This window comes from Microtus ochrogaster, linkage group LG9 (assembly GCF_000317375.1).
Source record: "Microtus ochrogaster isolate Prairie Vole_2 linkage group LG9, MicOch1.0, whole genome shotgun sequence".
Lineage (NCBI taxonomy): Eukaryota > Metazoa > Chordata > Mammalia > Rodentia > Cricetidae > Microtus > Microtus ochrogaster.
In genome coordinates, this window is record NC_022034.1 from 7,965,515 (window position 1) to 7,980,083 (window position 14,569).

Genomic DNA, 14,569 nt, shown 5'->3' on the forward strand with positions numbered 1-14,569 from the left:
CAAGGCAGAAACAGGTGGGTCTCTGGGAGTCACTTGTCAGCTAGCCTGGCATAAGTGACAGAATCCAGGACAAGGAGAGTCCCCATCTCAAAAAACAAGTGTGGCAGTGCCTAAGGAACATTGAAGGTTTCCCTCTAGTTTCACTATGTCGGTGTTTCCATAAGTCCCACATGCACCCACAGATGGGCATAAACGTAGTTAAGGATCTTGAGCAAGGTCTCACAGTCAGCAGACAGTGAATTTCGTAGTCAAGGTTCAGTGGTACCAAGTCCATTCTTTCATCCACTTCAACTACCACCCATTATCAATGAACTCATGAACAAATAAATATATTCATCAAGCAGCAGAATTTATTCCATTCAGACCCACAGTAGAAGGCCATGTGCACCACGTGTTGCAGTGAATACCCCTTATAATTGTGGCTGCAGTTGTGCCCACATGCATTACAAGGCAATACAACAGAAAGTATAACTTTAAAACCTTTTCATATGTTCATTTTGGCAAGTAAAGAGGAACTGTGATTTACATTACAGTGAGATCTCTTTTGTGTAACTCATAATTCAGGATCAGTCAACTCTGAAACAGACTGATACGGTTGTTATTTTTTAAGCATGAGTTAACTACCCAGGAGGAATGATTAGCCAACCACCAAGCAAGTCCAAGGGGAAGGAGCAGGCATCGTGCAGCCATGTGGACCTAATGTAAATTGTGGTTCTGCTTTCATTACAGGGGAAATTACTCAATCATTGTAAGCTTCAGTCACATCATCTGCAAGAACGGAGGGCTCAGTTCTACCTTAAAATAACCATGAGGATGAAGGCTACTGTGACTAACGTGGCTAACGTCACGGCAGGTGAAGAGCAACAGACACGAAGAACTGATCCCGTCATGGTTGCTACTGTTGGGGTTAGACTAGATTTCACTCTTGGAACTCCTATTCTATTGCTAATAAGCAAAGGGATTTCTGGAGGGGAGGTAGGTGTTGAAATAATTGCACCTGAGAACTAAGACAGAAAGGACAGAGAAAAGTATTAGCTGAAAACAACAGCCAGTTTCTGAGGCAGAAAGAGAAAAAGGGGTTGTATCCAATATCCCTTCTCTTCTACCCCTCCTCACTGTATTTTATTAGCCTTTTCGAATTCTTGTTATTTCTCGCTCTGTTCCTGTATCACAGACTCAATTTCCTGTTTCCTTCATCACTAATATTTATAAAGAGTAGGTTTGAAGTTCAAATACATTTGGAATTATGCAAATGAATCACTGAAGCATCCTATTGTGCTCTTTCCCCACAGAATGCTGTATTTGCTTATTAATCATGAAGAGGTAATTATTCGCTTTCACACAAAAATTTGTTCTCTTCCATTTTTCTGGCAGCATGGGCTGAGCCAGGCAATCTGGGACCGTAGGACTATTTCTTTACTATGAGAAAAATTATACTGGAAACAAGGTAATTGATGCCAGTTGGCTTTAAACCACTGCATTGGAGTAGCAGGTTGTGAGAACAGAGAAAATTGGGGTTCATGCCCCTAATATGCTCCAGATCTGTCCTGACAGGCAGGACAGGGGGTCCAACATTGATAGCTTGCATCTTTCAAGAGAAGCCAGAGACTTGGCCATGAAAACCCTCAAGTGGTAGGTGTATCAAAAAACATTTGCTCGGGCTTGCTAAACATATCTGAGATCTGGATCCCACCTTCTGGCCTTCGGGTTTCTATGAACCCGCTGTGGAGGAGAGCTGAACAGTCGTTACTAGGGAGGCCCACCTAGTGGATGGTCTAATTAGAGGAAACCACTCTCATAGGTGAAAGTGGGAGAGAAGGAAGGAACCAAATAGATATTTCTAGTCTCTTGATTATCTACAATAAATATTCTATTGATGTATCAATAAATAGAACCTGCCCCAGTTACACACAACCAAACTGTTTTTGCAAAATATAAAGGCATCTCTTTTACTCTAACTTCCTTCTTTCGGTTTAGGAACACTTCTGTGTATTGTGATTCAGGTGTCACGGGCTACACAAAGCCAGCCCAGATGTGTGTGATTGCTACTGTATTGGTCATTTCTGTGCATTTCTTTTACACCCAAAGAAAAGGTATTTTAAGAACCACTGATATTTGTTTTAAATCATTTTACCCTGATCTTCTTCAGCATGCGTCTACATGCGGCATTGGGAAGCCCTTTGAAGGTCAGCTAGAGGAAGGCTTCCATGATAACAGAGAGTTCTCTGAGTGTCAATCAAGAGCTTTTAAATGGAATACCTTGCCTAGCAGCAAACAGATGCTGCAGTGGGAGGAGTCGGACTGAGTTCCAAGCCTCTGTGCTCCTGTCCAGCAAGCAGACAGGCCTACAGAGTGCAGTGCACATCAGCTGCAGAGACTTTTTAATTAAAAATTCCTAACATTCGTACTTTCAAATAAACACAATATTTTGATGTCATTCTGAAAAATTTGCCTTTCTTCAGCTAGGGCAGATTCCTCATTAAATGCTTTTGATATTTTTAATACTACAGCCAGAGCTATTTTATTTCGTTTACAACTTACTGCGGTGATTAAAGCAGGTGGCCTACCTCTCCTTAAGCACATTATTTTATGCATAATAGGGTAATTACATTAAATGAGTACACTATCAGTGGACTTCTTGGATGAGTGAATTTTCTTGGGCTAAACAAATGCCAGAGCGTATATTACACTGTTCTGTCTTGGCACATTAGGCTAGAATTCAATTATGTTGAGTTACAAAGTTCTTCCAGAATCTCATCGTGGAACTTTTCTATATTTTCTCAGGCAAGTGAATGCTGTCCTGCTTAACTACCCAAACACATAAACAAGATCATATAATTAAATCAAGTTCTGCCAACAATCAGGTCCAGTGCAGGCAACTTCTGAACGAGGTCATTGCGGCCTGTGACTAGGTGGAGGATCCCAGCCTGAGGGAAGCTGAATACTCAGGAAGACTGGGTCTACCTTCAAGTTTCCTCCACAGATTACTGCCCCTCTCTTGGTTCTGCTTTGTCATGGGCTTCTGCTTCTATCTCACTAATCCTACCCCCCTCCCTGCGCCCCTGCCTCACCCAGCTTCTTGCACTACAATGCTTGCACCAAGTACTGGAATTATATAAATACAGAGGCGGGGAAGAGAGTGGCTTGAGCAGGTGTACTGATTTCTGCATCCCTGCTCCCTGGAGCCAGCGGCATCATTCTTTGACCGTTTAGAGATTAACTATTGCTCATTCCTCTCCTCGTGGAGACCCATTTTCTTCTCATTCAGTTTCATTGGATTTTTAAACAAATCCTAAAGTCGGTTCCTGGGCAATGAACATCCTTGTATTCGAGATTTTTCAGCTACCATCTGTGGAAGACTCAGCTCTCCAGAGGTGCTGAGGTCTCTTCCAGCCCCAGAATGCACTGCAGTCTTGGCCATGAAGTACCTTGCTAGGATGTGGCAGAAACTGGAACTGTCAGATTTTGCTAGCTACTCTGGCTCTAACTGCTCTGAGGCCAAGGACCCGGATGTGCTCCAGAAACCTGGCTCCTGCACTCTCCCTCAGCATGCACCTGCTGGGGATTGTGATTAAGTTGTGCATTTCCCCCTAAAGCAGCATCTCTCTAAGTACAGAGCTAGCACCATTGATGCCATCGTTGGTTTCTATCGGGAGCAAAAGTGTTCACCATAAAACTACACAGTGATAAGAAGCCATGACCACGCCAATGGCCTTTCCCTGTCATTACTTGTCAGCCTGGTGCCCTCACTTTCACAGCTAAAGAAAGAGATGATACCGTCCAGGTCACACAGGTTGAGAGCACGCCAGAACCAAATCTGAGTGGAGGTTGACTTTTCTTCAAAGAATCAAAACATCAAGGCACAAGGATGTCCCTACATCCTCTGGCTTGAGACAGAGGCTCTGTCCCCAGGACCCTTCTGGATCATGTGGTATGGGGGAGACTAGGAAGTCCTGCTCACCAGAGGCCTGAGGATGGTCTCCATCCTAGAGGATCTCCTCTACACAAGCCTCAGCATCTCGCACTAACAGAAAGAGCTGGACCCGAGGACTCCCAGGTGGAGCCTGGCTAGGGAAGTCTATTCCAGTGACAGACTACCCCAGACATGATCTCATTGGTGGGTAGAACATGGTCCAGGCCTGAGAAGACAGAAAACTGACCTAGTCAGTGTAGGTGTGACTCCTGTTGTCTCTGATATTAACCCAGGATCTTGATTGTCACACAAATCTAAAGAAACTCGGGCTTGGGACTCATTCTTCTGCAGTCCATCTAAAGGAATACAGCCAGAGGACAACAGAAGCACACCTAGCTTCAGGTTCCTAGTGTAATCTGAGTTGTAAATATTTATCTGTTGTAGGCAACAGTGTTTATAATTATGTCTTATAATAAATGCTCCCCAGTAAGAGTTAGGCTCCCTCCCACCTCTGTATGCAGCTTCTAAATGAAAGATTTCATACTAAAGATGGCAAAATACCAGGGGCGGGTCATGAATCATCAGGATTAATAATATTCCACTATGAAAATTTGAAAGGCTAAGGTTAAAGCAAAACTTACAAGAAAATTAGTCATATCTGGTGGATTAAACTTTGCATTGGAAACCCAGACTTCATAAGGTAAACACAGTTTGTATAATTAAAATGATAATCCTCTCTACAAATGAAATTTTTAGTGTTTGTCACTAAAATGTTATGGAACTATATAGAAGGCCTAGCCAATTTTATTCTGAATGATTTCCATCGTGCTTAATCCAATTTACCTGGGTTGTCAGAATAAAGAGGTAGTGGAGAGTGAACACAACCTTACACTGAGCATCTGGCATGAGCGACAGCATACATGTGTCTAATACAGTTTGCAGGGACGCCACTGATGTGTCTGAGCTCTGATGCCAGGAAAGGGGGAGAGGAGGGTCATGGATGGTGGGATGATGGGCAGAAAGGGCATGCTTCATTCACACGGACCTCTGGAGAGGCAGCAGACGCTGGCGGGCACTAGGCACACAGCACACACATGGACCTTCCATACATGGGCACAGACAAACATGCAGACCAGCATGCAGGCTCCACACAGGACTATAGAAAGACACACATAGGCAGGCTGACCCAGGCTAAGGTGGAGACACGGGCCTCTGACCTGAAGCCCATAATTATATGGAACCACATAAAAGTAATGTTCTGCCAGAAATATTGAAATAGCAGATTATATCACCAGTTACTTCTGGGTTCTAAGACATTCAGAGGCAGCCATTTTGTGATGACATAGGCCCCTGGATGGCCAGCATTGGCCATTTTGGTTCACGATGGGCACCCATAACAGCACTAACATGCTGTTTAAACATGAACTGGCCCTTAGGGCCCCTAAAATCACAGGTCCGCACAACCTGGCCCTAAGGCCCTAACCACAGGCCCGCATAGCCTTCAAAGAACAGGGCTTGGTAAAGCACTCACTGGTGGGACGAGGGTACGCTAGAGAGACTGTGTAGCATCACGTGTTCAGTGAGCTCAGGGCTGTGGTTCACATCTGAGCCTGAACCTACCTGTTCTCAGGAGAGGCAAATAAACCTGACCGCCTGCTGCTGATAAAAGGCCCTTCCGGCAACCCTTCAAGTTCCTCTTATTTATATTTATGTCTAGATGCCTCCAGGATAGTATTTGCAGGTGTCCCAATTATATCAGTATTTCAAACCCAAGTGGTTTGGGACTTATTGTACTATTAATTTAAAATGCCTTCCCCCCCATTCCTGCCAATAAGGACAGGTGTCTAGGAGAGAGTCAGACAGGTGCTTACTACCTGGGTGCAGGAGAAAAGACTGGTGTGTCCTGGTACTGGCCATACCTAATGGAAGGCCTGGAGGGGCAGCTGGTGATTCCTATGCTCAAGACAACTGGCCTAGGAGCTATACTGCTAGATTCTTTATGTGGGTCCTCATGAACAAATCCATTTAAAATGACATTAGTATCACACACGTAATATACATAAGTATCTGTTTCAATGCAACCATGGGCAAAGGAAACCTTAATTAGCATGGGTCCTGCAGCAGAGGTAAAAAAGGAATGACTTCCAGATTTAAACCTAACAAAAGAAGCTTACACCTGCAATGAGAGAGAAAAGGAGAGAGAGGAGATACTTTAGTGGCCGAGGGTGCAGCTGGGTGGCACAGAGCTCCACCCTCACCTGATCCTTGAGGCCAGGGTAGGATCGCTGTGTGATTTCCATCCCAAGTGTCTAAGTAGGAGAGGAATAATTGTCGCTGGTTTCACTCTAAAAGGACTAATGTAACCAAATAAACCATATTTGGCTTTCTTGCTGCTTCATTAGCATATGTCAGACACATCCTGACAATCCAATTATACTGAGCAAAACATATCTCAGGGCAAACAAATCCTCAGCAATTTTTTTTGCTTTATGTAGATTTGCTCTCTATTTGTTGAAATTAAAATTGAACATGGCATATTTTCTGAAAAACTTAAGAAATGGATTCCTGTATGTGAATGTCAAGTTTCATCTTTTTCAAATCAGGGTTTAAAATCATGTTCGTTCTATCGAGCATCCCCAAATTACAAAGGCCTGCAACTCTAATTGACTTTTGCTGAAGATGACTGAATTGTTAGAATGCTGCTGTTTACTGTAGAGAATCTCCACACGGACCAGTCCCTGAGAGACCACACATCTCCGGCTGGAGCTGGAAGACCACCCAGGACTTTGCTACCACCTCCAGGAAGATGAGCCTCAAATACACATCCCGAGCTCGGCATACACACAAGCTCTCCGTTTCTTGTTAACCTCTAGTTACACGATTAATGTGTGTCCTTATCTGAAAACAAGCTTTTTGACGGTCCTAAATTGTTTGTTGGGTATGAATTGTATAAACATTACGTATATTAGTGGTAACGGTAGAGCTGCAGAGTGTTGCGCCTTCTGCAGGCTGCACGGCGAGAGCCACCAATGGTGTGGTGGAACTTGTGGCCCTTTCCAAGGCCACAGCTCTTGCGGCCTGCAGACATCAGCCCAGGCATCTCTCTGTGCTTGTGGACCGGTTTAGTGATCCATTGGGTGTCAGGGTTTCTTCTGATAGCTTTATGAAATGGATCAATGAGGATAACCTCAAAAAATCTGTATGTGGAATCTTCGCCAAGCCAGTAAGAAGTCAGGGCTCGCAGAGCCCCACAGTGGCGTCCAGCTCTCTCCTGGACTGAAAAGGCTTACGGCAAACTTTAGCTGGTTAACACCATGATGGGCAGGCTTGTTGTAGGTTGCACCTTTAGGAACTGAGCTTTTGCAGCCACTGCAGTGAACATGGACTCGTATCCCAGTCACGCTCTTCATCAGGCCGGGTGGGGCAGGGAGCCCTGTGTAGCATGAACAGCTGGCGGTACTGGCAGCAGCAGAACCCTCAGGAGAAAGCATATCATGTCCGACTGCTTCTTCCCCCACAGCTCCTGGATGTATCTGTAAGCACCCATCTTGGCTCACCTGATGGCTGCCGCCAGAGGAAGGGAAAAAGCCTTTCTCCCGCTGTCTGAAAACAATTCTAAAGAAGGAGTAGGGTGACCTACGGTGCCACTACCAAGAGTTGAGACATTTGTTGCTAACATGTGGGTATGTGATTAGTATGGATGGTCTCCTTTACATGTTTTACAAGGCCCAAAGTGATGTGGGAGTCTTCTGTTTTGTGTTGATTTCATTGGTTAAATAAAGAAACTGCCTTGGCCCTTAAATAGGACAGAAAATTAGGTAGGCAGAGTAGACAAAACTGAATGCTGGGAGAAAGAAGCCGAGTCAGGCAGTTGCCATGATTCTCCCACCCGACACAGCCGCAAGTTAAGATCTTCTCTGGTAAGCCACCTCGTGGGCTACACAGATTATTAGAAATGGGTTATATCAATATGTAAGAGCTAGCCAATAAGAGGCTGGAACTAATGGGCCAGGCAGTGTTTAAAAGAATACAGTTTCCGTGTAATTATTTCTGGTAAAGCTAGCTGGTGGCCGGGAGCCGGGTGGTGGAAAGCGGCCCGCCGCTCCTTCCTTACAACAGAATGGCGCCAGATGCAGTTCTGCCACTCCTAACACAACACCAAAGTCTTACTGTGTACAGAATTTGAACATGCTATTTAAAAAACCTGACATGCACCTTCTTTGGTTGATATGTTATTTTAATGATTATGTAATATTCAGTTGAACAGACTTTTATCATAATTTAATCATTTTCCTAAATGGAAGTGTGGGTTGTTTGTGTGTGTGTGTGTGTGTGTGTGTGTGTGTGTGTGTGTGTGTGTGTTTTATCTTGGTTATAGAAAGTACAGAATAATTTGTATGGGGGTCTATTTTACATTAAATATACAATGCATTTTCTATGTGTAGTTTGAACAAATTAGCAAACAATTTTGATCACTTCCAACATAGGTCTAAGTAGGGCTTTTATTATATTTTTGTCAGTCCTCACAACTAGGGTCTGTGTGTGTGTATCTCTGTGTATATGTGTATGTCTCTCTGTATATGTGAGTATCTCTGTGTATGTCTATGCATATGAGTGTGGTGTCCGTGTATTGTGTTTGTATATGTGTGTCTGTCATTCTCTCTCTCTGTCTCTCTCTCTGTCTCTCTCTCTGTCTCTCTCTGTCTCTCTCTCTGTCTGTCTCTCTGTCTCTCTCTGTCTCTTTCTGTCTCTCTCTCTGTCTCTCTCTCTGTCTCTCTCTGTCTCTCTCTCTCTCTCTCTCTCTCTCTGTGTTTGTGTGTGTGTAGGCTAGAGTCAATGTAAGACGTCTTCCTCTGTCACTCTCCCCATTACTATTTTGAGACAGGATTGTTCAGTGCTGGAGCTCAACATTTTGACTAGATTGCCTACACAATAAACTCCAGGGATCTGCCTGTTTCTGCTCCCCCAGTTTGGGTTCCAGGCATGGATCCTGGGGATCTGGTTTTAGGTCCTCTTGATTGTGTATCCCAAACTTTACCCACTAACTTATCTCCCTAGTCCACGAATATGATTTTTAGCAGAATTATTGACATGTTGACATTGCACACACACATACACACACAGAGGATGTTTCACAATCGGTTTAAGATGCCCACTCTCTCATGTAGTAGTTACTTTTTTGTTTATGTGACTTGAGATCTGTTTGCTTAGTCAATCACAGTTTTAAACTGGTGTGGTTATGTCAGCAACATTAACTACAATCAGCATAAAGCACGAGTTTCAAGAAATACTTCTGGAGCAATATTCTGAAGATTTCTCTCCTTTGACCAACATTCTATGACATAGCTATCTTCTGGCTGTGTATCCAGAGGAACCAGGCTGTGACATTATTCAAGACAACTGTCTATAATTCCTTTGATGTGTGAAACTTAAAAATAATAGGGTTTTTACACACAGGGGGGATATTACCTGATTTTAAGCTAAGGAGGTCATGAAGAATTCCAGTTTCATCACTGAGCTATCTTGAAGTCCCTTATAATGCAGACACTCACTATGGAACCACATAAGCCCCTCCATGCCTCAATCTACTTCTCCTGCACCTACTGCCCTTGCCTTGAGCCCTGTCATCCAGCAAGCTATAGAGGCCTGAGCAACACAGTGTCTTCTCTGCCTTTGCCTTGCACAGATGAGAACCCTTCTTTGAAAGTCACATAGTGGCTGCTTGGCTCAAGGGCTCCTTTGTTCTTGATTGGCCTATTGAAAAAGCATTGATTTTTTTAATAGACCCCAAAAGATATCGGACACTGTAATGCAGAAATAAAGAACAAAAATTAAACAAACAAAACAAAATAACAGTCTCTTCACTCAGAAGCTCCTACTTGGCTATCTGCCTGTGTCTCCTACTGTGACCTGCACGTCACTTCCCTACCTGTGACTCGGGGCTTTTCCATTACTTCCCCTCTTTCACTGCAGTCTGCAGATTTTGTGTATGATTAAGACTTTTACCAGTTTCATAATTTATAGCCATTTCCCAATATTCTATTAAGCAATTACACCACAGTTTATGGACCTTGGCCCCTTACCATTGGTCTGAGGAGCAGAAGAGCCTGGAAAGCTCTTTCTCAGGTCAGTAGTCACTTGTTTCCTTAGGATAAACTCTCAGCAAATGGTATCACTCCACCAAAACACACAAATTCGTTAGAGATTTCCTATTTTTATCTCTTCTCCATAAAATGATAATCTCAGCTTTCTGAAGAATATAGTTTATTGTAATAGGAGCAGCGGGGCTGCATCCCCAGCACCCCAGCCACCTCGCTAGCTTATGCCCCAAAATAACAACACACAAACTGTATTCTTTTAAACACTGCTTGGCCCATTAGCTCTATCCCTTACTGGCTAATTCTGATATCCCAATCAACCCATCTCTGATAAACTGTGTAGCACCGGTCTTACCGGGAAAGATTCAGCATGTCTGACCTGGCAGCTTGCTTCATGGCATCTGGCCCAGAGAGGAGAAGCATAGCATCTCTCTGCGCTCACTTCCTCTTCCTCCCAGCATTCTGTTCTATTTACTCCTCCCACCTATGTTTTAACCTATCAGGGCCAAGCAGTTTCTTTATTGCTTAACCAATGAAATCAATAGATTGATATATGACACTCCCACATCAATAGTTGACTCCCTCCCCCGCAAAAAACTCTTCCTTTTGAAAACATTGGGGTGGTTGGTGACTCACACCCTACAGAGAAAATCTCACTGGGCTTGCCGTTCAAAGGCCTGCCCCTGTAGGTCCATCTGTGTCTCCCTCCATCCCAGTGGCCAGCTTCATCCAAAATCTTCCTCACTCTTCAGCAGGACCTCAAAGGCTTGTGTTCTTGGCTGTATCTATGTGGGATGGATCGTCACTTTTAATCAGTTATATTGCAGCTCCAACCATAGTCTATTTCCTGTCCAAGCTCATACCAACAACTTTCTGTATTTTAAACAACTGCCTCCTATTCTAGCTTACATTGGATACATTTAATGAGACTTTCTTTATCTATTTTATGTACTATCAGTATTTGGACTAGATATTACTAATATCTGTATCAGGGAAATTTCAGTGCCTTGCACATAATTGATACAAATGTAGTAAAGTCAGCTCCAAAGGCATTAATTACCCTGTGATGGCACTTCTTATCTGTGTGCGGAGCAGCTCTACCCTCACTTGGCTGCTTCTGAAATAAATGTTAGTAGATTTGTGTACACAGAGATTCTAAAAAAACAAGCAAACAAATAAATGTGCAAACAGGTTATTATTAGAATTTTCAAATTTTTCCATGTTTAGAATTCACTCCTGAAGCCAACTTATTTAATCCTGATAAACAACATGAAAGCACCTAGCAGAAAGTGTTTTATTATTGCTTACATAAGGCAAAACAAAAAGAGAAAATGAAACAAAACAACAACAAAAACCAAACTAGACCTCCATAGTTCTTGCTGAAAAGTTAAAGGAATAAAATGTTTTTCCTGTTTATTTCTGAGATTACATAAAATAATAGAGAATTGATTGGATGGTGTGAGCATAAACTTGTCGCTGAGGGAAAGCAACAAGAAATGCAGGGGAGAGTTAAAATTATGCCAACAATTTTATTGAAGATGTACGTTTGATGTGCACCTCTCTATCCCCCTCCCTCTGTTTTCCAAGTGATTTGGATTGACGTCATTGCTCAAAGTCCCATCCTTCTTTTCACAGTTTAAATTTATTGGATGGAAGAATCTCATACTTTGATCTTTCTAAATATAGTGTTGTACATTTTCTTATTAATTTGTGGTAATTTTTATCTTTATTATCTGAGTAATACTTGTCAATTTTAGACATTAAAAGCCAAAGTCCTGGGTGAGGGGAATGGAAAATTAACAGAATTTATTTTATTTAAGTAAACTTCTTGTTTCTACTCAATAGAATGCTGGCATGGGGCATTAAAGCAGTGGTAATATATAATTAGCATGCTTTATCCTGTTAGGAGAAAAAAACAAGTGATACCTCAAACTAAAGCTAAAAAATTCACGTAAAATATAAAATTGCATTAAAAATTCAAATGTCAGTCAGGCATGGTGGCACATGGCTTTAATTCCAGCATTTGGGAGGTAGAAGCAGGCAGTCAACATAGTGAGTTCCAGGACATCCTGGGATATAGAGAGAACCTGTCTCAACAAACAAACAAAAATAAAAAATTCAGTGTTTACATCAACATAATTCTGTTTTCTTAGCACCACTGAAATGAGAGTATATGGCTCACAACACAAGAAAGTCCCTCCTGCTCCTTCACTGAGCAGACTTCCTTCATTAGATCCCTACATTAGGACACACCTTGACAGCTAGGTGCAAAGTTGTGGCTATTTCTGTAGATTTAGACACATGTGCAAAAGAAAAAAAGGTTGCATTGGGGGGAGGAGCTGGAAAAGGACACTTTGTTGCAGCTGCCACTGGAATCAGCCCCAAATCAGCTCAGTTTGGCATTCACTGGGGCCTGGGGCTTCAAGACCTGCACCAGGTACTGGGGTAGGTTTAAAATGACCAGGATGCCAGGCGTGAGCTGTGCCTTTGGAAGCCCTAACAGTCTAGGAGATGAGATAAGACACCCACACAATTCATCATAATGGTTAGCAGAAGTAGATAGAGGCAGTAAGAATGTGACAGAGACAACACCAGACAGAGAGGTTGATGGCTGATGGACGATGGCGAGGTTTGTTAAACAAGGTGGTGTAGGACATGGGTCTAGCAGGGCAGCTGAAATTTCTGTTATATGTATATAAGTGTGTATGGGTATACATGTGTATTATGTTTGCATGTGTGTGTGATATGTATGGATTTATGTGGATATATGTATACTATGTATGTGTGTATATGTGTGTTGTGTATATGCATGTGTTATTGGTCTGTGTGTTTGCTATGTGTATGTACTTGCTATGAGTATGTATATATGTATGTATGTGTTTATGTGTTTGTTACATGCATGTGTGTATTATATTTGTACTATATGTACATTGTATGTGTGTGTGTGTGTGTTGTATGCATTGAACAGTGATAGGCTCAGCAATCATGTTATTTAAAGTTTGGGGCCATTTAAACCATTATGTCATAAAGATTATTGTACATGTATTATATCATGGTATTTTCATATTTTCCGGATTAAAAATAAATTGGAACTTGGGTGTGGTGGCTCATGTCTGCAATACCATCATTTGAGAGATGGAGGGAGAAGGAGGAATGGTTCAAGGCCAGCATTGGCTAAATAGAAAGTTTCAGGCTAAACTAGGTCACATGAGACTCTGTCTCAAAACCACAAACAAGTAGGGTTGGGTGTGAAATCATAAACAGTTACACGGTCTTAATAAGCGTGGTCATGCAGCGGCAGTTTCAGTGATTCCTGTGTCCTCCTGCGATACCAACAGTGCTGCTTTTCCATATCCTAAACAGTTAAGGGGCCTGCGGTCTGGGGCGATGGCTCAGTACTTAAAATGCTGTCCTAAAGACACACCACACACACACACACACACACACACACACACACACACAAGCTCGTAGCAGGGCAAGAACGCTCGGGAACATCTAGTGGCATGCATTCGCTCATCTACTCACTGCCTCTCAGGGCTGACAAGTCTGGTTCAGCAGAGACCCGAGGGTAGCCATCTCTTAGGAAGTGGACTGCTTGCATTTTGGTGACAATCCCAGACTTAGCAGGCATGGGTCAGCCCAGTCACTGCTGGACTGCAGTCCCACTGGATTTTTAAAAACTAGCAGGTTTACTGTCAGGTGGGTGTCTTGAAAGTTTTTCTACTTTATATTTTGTTTAGAAGGCATTACACAACAATCAATGTGTTAATAAGAAATATTATTAGGTTTTAATTTGTACTTTACTGAGGTCATACAGATTTCTTGCTAACTTTCACTAAGAGTTGAACAGTTTTATTCTTTCTGTGTTATCTTCCCAGGTTTAATGTTAGTATACAAAAGAGTTCTACAATAGCCCAGAATGGAGTATAACAAAGGTTTATTTACTGGGGATAAACTCACAGAAACAGGAATGATCCACAGGCCTCTGCATGCATTGGGAAGTGGAACCTAATCCAGCAGCCAAGAACTGTAGTAATAGGCGGTGGGCTGTGTCCCGCCACCCAGCTAGCTTTACCCGAAATAATTACACGAAAACTGTATTCTTTTAAACACCGCTTAGCCCATTATATCTAGCCTTTTCTAGGCTAACTCTCGCACCTGGACTAGCCCATTTCCAATATTGTGTGTAGCCCACGAGGTGGCTTACCAGAGAAGATCTTAACCTGCATCTGTCTGGAGTGGGAGAATCATGGTGACTGCCTGAATCTGCTTCTTTCTCCCAGCATTCTGTTCTGTCTACTCCACCTACCTAATTTTCTGTCCTATTAGGGCCAAGCAGTTTTTTTTATTACTTAACCAACGAAACAACAGATAGAAAGATGACCCTCCTCCATCAAAGAACCCAGGCATGCTTTGCATCTGCATTATAGTACATAAGCCCATGCCCAAAGTGGGCTAGTATCTTAAAGGATATTGGCTGAAGGCGTTCTCATAGCAGTTTAAAAATCATTATTTATATTATATATGTGAATATTTTGCCTGCATGTATGTCTGTATA

General features: G+C 42.6%; 1 protein-coding gene and 1 pseudogene across 1 annotated transcript in view; both read right to left on the reverse strand.

Annotated features, from left to right (window-relative positions):
- The window catches only part of Pacrg (parkin coregulated), a 460,318-nt gene that overhangs the window by 263,792 nt on the left and 181,957 nt on the right, over positions 1–14,569 (reverse strand). The window lies entirely within an intron of this gene.
- LOC101988283 lies at positions 6,879–7,460 on the reverse strand (annotated as a pseudogene).